The sequence below is a fragment of the Corvus brachyrhynchos genome, unplaced genomic scaffold (genome assembly GCF_000691975.1).
Source record: "Corvus brachyrhynchos isolate BGI_N302 unplaced genomic scaffold, ASM69197v1 scaffold62, whole genome shotgun sequence".
NCBI classification, from domain to species: domain Eukaryota; kingdom Metazoa; phylum Chordata; class Aves; order Passeriformes; family Corvidae; genus Corvus; species Corvus brachyrhynchos.
In genome coordinates, this window is record NW_008236629.1 from 884,341 (window position 1) to 891,546 (window position 7,206).

General features: G+C 38.2%; 1 protein-coding gene across 1 annotated transcript in view; it reads left to right on the plus strand.

Moving 5' to 3' along the window:
- The window catches only part of CUNH11orf58 (chromosome unknown C11orf58 homolog), a 13,618-nt gene that overhangs the window by 453 nt on the left and 5,959 nt on the right, over positions 1–7,206 (plus strand). The window lies entirely within an intron of this gene.

The window sequence follows — 7,206 nt, forward strand, 5'->3', positions numbered from 1 at the left end:
GTAGGGAAGATGGGAAAAGGCTCCTTGCAGAGGTGCACAGGGACACGACAAAAGGCAATGGACACAAGCTGAACTATTCCAATTCAATACAGGAAAAAAAAATTACCTTGAGGGCAGTCAAACACTGGGCTGGGTTGCCAAGAAACACTGTGGCATCAGCATCCTTGGAAATAGTCCAGCTTGACTGGACAGGGCCCTGTGTAACCTGCTCTAATTGGACCTGCACTGAGCAAGAGGTAGGCCTGGATGGCCCCCGGGTGGTGCTTTCCCATCTACATATTTCTGTGAAATATCTGCTAGCACTCTGTATGATGTACATCCCAGTTTTAACAATGTACAGGAACATTTCAGTGTATCACACTCCAGGCAGTCACTAAACTATTCAGGGACAGCAGCCAGCCTTACATTTGCTTTTCTTGTCTTTTCTTTCAAACAAAGTCTTCGGTCTTTTGTACAGAACTTATTTCTAGTAAATTAACAGCATTGAACAAGGCATTTATACTATGCCTTCCCACTTTAGATCCCGAATGCTTTGGAAATGATGCACTACTTAACATAGAAACAGGCTCCTGTTATGCCCCCAGCAAAACAAGGGAGGTAACATAAAGTCAGTAGAACAGCATACTTTTTTTCCTGGCACACTGTGCCTGTATGTCACAACCACTGTCCTAATGTAAAGGAGATTGTCCTGCCCACAATTTCATTACAGTCTTGGGCCTATCATAAATATCACCATATTAAGTGGACATGCTCTTTCATGCCTAGGTTAATTTATTTAAAATGTATTATTTCAGATTATTAAAAATATCCTGATGCTTGGGCTGCAAATTTCCGTGCTCAAAGTCAAAATGTACATAAATTGCTGCAGTATTGCCCCTGCAATTTACTGTCATTTATTATAAGAGTATGAATACCAAAATGGTAAACTCTACTTTAGTACAGGCAGAGTGTACAGCAGGCTGTTGGCAATGCTGCCAGATAGTTTACAGTTTATTAATAGAGTGTAGATCTTGAAAAGATCACTGCATTAATTTTAAAGACTTGATGTAAGAAATAAGATGTTGGTGTAAAACAGGTAAAGATGGTAATGAATTTCCCTTTTATTTTTGTGCTTCTTGCAGTCACTCAAAGCCAATAGGCTGTGACTGAAACACAATTAATAACCCATGAGCCCAGTACAGGGACAAAGAAAATATGTATTTGTATGTCCTTTGTAGAGATTTTCCAGTAGCTAAGAGGAGTAAAAATCAGCACTGCCAAGGTGACACTCTGCCTGCGTTTTAAGGAACACAAGTCACAGAACACATCCAAACTGGCTAAATAAGAGGGGAAATGAGTGATCTCACATTTTAAACATATACTATCAGGACACAAATTAATGAAACCGTTTTTGCAGTAGGAAAAGTCTTTCTGATGCAGTGGCAGCAGACAGTATTGTGATATGGCTCTATCAGGGAGGTGCAGATACTGACAGGAAAAGAATCTTCTGCAGTTTTCAAAGGTTATTAGGACATTGGGTACATATGAAAAGTCTATGTGCTCTACTTATGATGAAAGTTGAGGAGAAACATGTCTTTTCAAAAAGGACCCTGACTTGGGAGCTGTGCAGATATATGAGAGCTTTAGCACACCCATTTTTTTCACACCTTTAGAATATTTCTCTAAGGATCAAGTGAAACCAGCAAGATAAAGATACCTGGTGCTATTTCTTATTCCTTTCCACTGACCACTTCCACAAATGTTACAGAAGTCCCTGGGGAGAAGAAACTACTACAATCATACAGGTTAGGAAGGAGAACAGAGAGAGTCACAGTTTTTCCCATATCATTTACATTTCCTTCTAATTTCTCTTTGTTCATCCAATAAAAGATTCAAAGGTGTTAGGAACAGAAACAGTTATATGAAGAGACAAATTCTGTTTACATACAATTTTCAGCAGACTTCAAAGACTCTGGCTTTCACAGCACTGTGTGACTCAAAAAAAGGGTTATGTTAATTTTGTTCAACCTTTCCCAGCGGTTACTCAGTAGAGTATGTTAAGCAGTGATTTGTCCACACCAATTTCAAATAACTCATAAGTTAAATTCACCAAGAGAGACAGATGGAAATGTTAAGAGTCTCTTTTCCCTAAAGCATTCTGATTTACTACAGATGGATGAAACAGTGTACCAAAGGAAACAGAAGATACACCCAAGGAAGGATGTACAGAGTTTTCACTCTAAACAAACACAATTCATTTTGATAATACTGAAGACTTTTTCTCCTCATTCAGACTCACAGTAGAATAATTGAACTTGGCAGATACTTTCTGTGAAATGTCTTGTCTTTATTGGGGCTTTTATGTGCTAGCAAGCACAAAAGAAAAAGAAGGGAAAAAAGTGAGATACATAAAGCTGTATCTTCATTGCAATAAAAATGATTTTTACTCAGGTACAATATTCTAGCACTGCTCCCTGTGCTGTGGTAAGTGAAGAGGCCTAGTCAGTTTAATATGATGTAAAATCTTAAGAAAGCAAAACACTGTATTTCCTTAATTTGGGGTAGCTGGTTCACATCAGCTCCAAGTAGGAGATACATTGTTGGCCTTGACTGGCTACACTGATATAAAAACTACCTGGGGCCTGCCTGCACTGGGACTGTACCAAAACAAAGATTCTTAAAATACCTTTTATGACGTTAAAAAATGGGAATTTAAAAAAAATCTTTGTAGAAGCCTAATACATGCAGTGTTCCTAGAAGCCTGCACAGAGCTAGGTTCAAGGACATAATCTCTCCATTCTTTGCTTTCCTTCTTTGTTAAACTGGGGCAACAATTGTTTTTTTCTGTGGTATTGAATAATGGCCTTTTCTGCTAGTCCAGAAATAAAAGTAAGTGAAAATAGTCTTTGTATTGATGTGCTGTCTGTCTTGTTTATGATAGAAACTATTTTGGTTTTAGATGGGAAGTGTTCTAAAAAAGCTTTTACAACAGGTTCAGAAATATAAAAGCCATTTCAGGATGAGGGCCTCTCTATCCTTTATTTTGTTAGTCCTTGAAAGGGCTTTTTAAATGTTAACAGCTACGACTGCCTTCTCTCAACTGATGCTCTCTTCTCAGCAATCCCTCTGTTGACATCTCTTTGTTTGCTCTTAGCTTGTCTCTCCTTCTTCCCAACCTCTTAAAAGAAAACTTAGCAAGAGCTTGGAATTGAACTTTCAGCAGACATGGGGCCACTAAAACACATTGAATAAGTTTGTTGGGCAAGTCAGATTTCAGTAAAAGAGTTTCTTTCCTCTCTTTCAGTGATATACAGAATATTTTCCACTCTTCTTTGCAGTACCCCCCATATATTGCAGTGACAACTACTAAGCAAAGCTGCTCAGAAAACAGGAAGCATTTTCAGCTTAAATAGGTTGAAAGAGATGAAAAGGTAGGGTAAAGTCATGTTTCTTATTTGATATGAAATAAAGCTTTTTGCCTAAACCAGATGTAATTTAAACTGTGCACATAAAGTAGGTGTATGTGTACATACACTTTTTTTTTGCTTCAGGCTGAAAAAAAAGGCATTAGTTTCCTTGTTAAGCTTTCTTACAGACAGGTACTGGCAGCATTCCCTGCCTCATGGTGATAGCTACTTGGAGTATCAGAAGTTCATTAGTAACAATTAAACATTCTACAGCACTTGAGAAGAGGTTGATCCTGTTTTATAAGCCAATGTCAGTGAGCATATTATAAATTACAGTAGTCCAATTACTCTACAGCTAATATTTAGCACTTATACTTTGCTTTGAACACACACTCTGCAACTGATAATTAATTCTTAACGCTGGCATGTAGATATATTATCCTAATTTCACAGATAAAGCAGAAAAGTGAGATCATTTGCCAAAAGCCACTTAGTCTTGAGTGCAGCCAGGACTAAACAGGGGAAGATTCAACCCTGTATCCATGGCTTCCAAGCCAGGGCTGACCACTATCTTGGTCACTATGTGACAGTTTTATTACAGCTTAGTCAATCACTGCACGGCAAAGACATCCTTATCAAATTATACTATGAGAAATTATACTGGCTGTCAGATCTGGTTCTACTTTAATCTACTCTAGCTCTACAAAAAAAAGCAAAAAAAAATATCAAGCAAAAAATAACTGTGAAGATTTATGTCAAGATCTTCACTCATGAAACTGCTTCCACAAGATAGGCCTGAACTTTCACACTCCCATTCCTTTCCACAAAAGGAAATGAAATCTCATTATTTCAATTAGTATCATTTCAGAGAGATTCCATTCATTTCACTGCACTTCACCTCATGCCATTCCATTTAATTGTTTTCACTTCATTTCAGAATTTTCTTTTGTTGCCTTGACAAACTTTTGTCTGCCTGAAAGTTTTTATAATGCAGACTGTCGAGCTTCAAAACTTGGAACTGGCCTGGGAAAATCCTCATTCAAGTGGTTCTTCTGACATGTCCTGTAACAGAGCTGCTGAACTCCTACCCTGCACCCACAGAGACAGGAACCATCCACGGACTGCAGCTCACTACAGGAGCAGCAATATATTGAAAAATTTAAAAGAATCATCTCACTCTTACCTCATTGCCTCTGTTAATGTCCAACAGGAAAGCTCAGCCTTCCTCTCTCTTGTGTTTTTGCTACGCTGGCAGCCACTTACTTGAGGTTCTGTTTCTGCATTGTAGCCAGTTGTGCTTCATGACAAAATCTCAGCTCCTGTGAATTGGATGTTAACTCCAAGACAGTGTCTTCAGAGAGACCATGTCAAAGAAATGTGGAAAACTCACTCAAGTATTGCCCAGAATCCATACCTATTGTTTTGTTTGTATTCTAAAACAGCCTCAGAGACTGGAGAAGACAGGTTTCTTTTTAGTAACTCGGTGCCTCTTATTCTCCTGTGAATAATGACATTTCTCTGTTGCTCAAAAGAATACAGCAAATATAACATTGAATCCCAGCATGACAGGATTTTCAGAACTCCCTTACCATTTATCACTGTTACTGGAATTATATAAAGCTCATGAGTCACACATCCTCAGACTTATCTGTAATATCTCCATAAAGATAAGCAAAACCTTTACATAACCATTCTGCTACTGAGAGAATCCACATTTTTGTTAGCAGTCAGATCACTCCATTTTTAAGTTATCCCATAGGTTGATGGCTGCCACTTAATGTTTAGTATGTCTTTATTTAGTAAAGTACCTCTTCTCTGCAAAAACAGAGCATTTTAAACAAGGGATCAATAAACTAAGGGGAAAAAAATTTGTCAAAGCCACTCACTAAAATATCAGCACCACACCATTATTCAAAATGTAAACAAAAACAAAATTAACAAACCATTAGTCAGACACATAAACATTAGTTAATTTCAGTTGTCCTGAAAAAGACCTGAACTTAACAACAAGCCACATCTAAGACAAAATTATAATAGCAGATTTAAACAGCCTTATTTTTTGGACCTTTTTTCCCAAAGACAAACCTTCTCTGTTTGTCCCATAAGGGAAATGTAGCCATGAAGTTAAAATTTCACACTTGTTTTTATTGACATACAGGTCTTTAAGCATAATAGTGCAGAAACTCTAATAACAGCTTAACTGAAAAAAATTGAAAAAGTACAGTTTCACTGGTATTAGATTACCCCAATTCCTATTAAGTTAACAGACTAAAAATGCTGATAGATACTACTAAGAAAATCAAGTGTTTTAACTTATAAAGCAACATCATTTTCAGGGTTTTTTTGCAAGTCCCTCCTCTTGTTAGAAATAATTTTAAATGCTAAAATTTAAATTAATCCATTACTACATTCTCTATATAATAGTCTGTACATTTAAATACTTGAAATGAGACTAAAGATGCAAATATAAGATTGTCTCAGATTAATTATCATTTCTGCTCTTTTGTCATTGTTAAACAAGAAACAAGAACCACAGAAGCTGTAGAAAGCAGATGTAACAACTGTATCTTTCTGTTTGGTTTTGCACACTTGAGCAGTGCAATATATGCAAACATGAAAGAAAACATCACTATCCTAGTGCTATTCTGTATAAACAGCAGCTGAAAATAATTATATGCTACATATAACATTATATCATTCCATACCATTTATCATATCACACCACAGTTTGTGTTGGAATGGACCTTAAAGACCATCTCATTCCAGCCCCCTGCCATGGGCAGAGACACCTTTCAGTAGACCAGGTAGTTCCAAGTCCCATTCAGCGTGGTGTCACCACACCACACAGCTTGGAGTTGTCAGCAAACTTACTGAGGGTGCCCTGGATCCCACTGTCCGTGTCACCGACAAACAGTGCTGCTCCTAATACTGACCTCTAAGGAAATCTTTAATTCTGATCTACCTACCCAAGACATCTCTACGTTATTAGATCTGCTGAGCTTTTTTGCTCCATCTTCCAGAATGTTTATCAACTCTTCTTTCGCTGTATTTCAATCCTACAAAAGAGCAGTGGGTCACAGCAGAATAAGAAGGCTCAGAGAAAAGCATCAAAGTGACTCAAGAGCTTAACTGCCGTACAAAAACTCACTGAAAGTTAAAATTTCAGATTTGAGCATATTATTGAGAAGAACTGAAAATTTGGGACATATTCTGGCCACCTACACTGCCTTGTACAAAGCATAAAAGATTGGAGGGAATAAGCTTATGTAATTTATGGGTACTTAGATGAAAAGTCTGTGGCTGAAGTGACTGCATTTATGCACATGGACAACATGCACATACAGACTGCAAATTGCTCAAAAAAAAGGATCTAATTAAGACACTAACTTTAGCTCTTTGACACACACACAAAAAAAAAAAAAAAAAAAAATTAAAAAAAAAATTGCAATCGTTTGTTTCAAATGTCTCCAGAGAGGGAGACACTCTGGGCAGCCTGCTCCAGTGCTCTGCCACCCACAGTGTAAGGAAGTTCTTGCTCACGTTGAGAGGGATCTTCTTGTTTATGGCCATTGCTCCTCGTCCTGCACCACTGTGAAGAATCTGGCACCACCCTCTTGGCAGGCGCCTTTGAGATATTTATACGCATTAACAAATTTGGGAGCAGTGGATGAATCTGTGCTTTGTACACTTGTGGGGGTGATGGGACGGGCGGGAACAACAGTGGAGGCAAACGGCCAGAGGCACTGCGGCGTTAATGGGAACACCTGGAGCTCCGCACACAGGGCTCCACTCGGGGCACACGAAGGAGCAGGACCGGCGG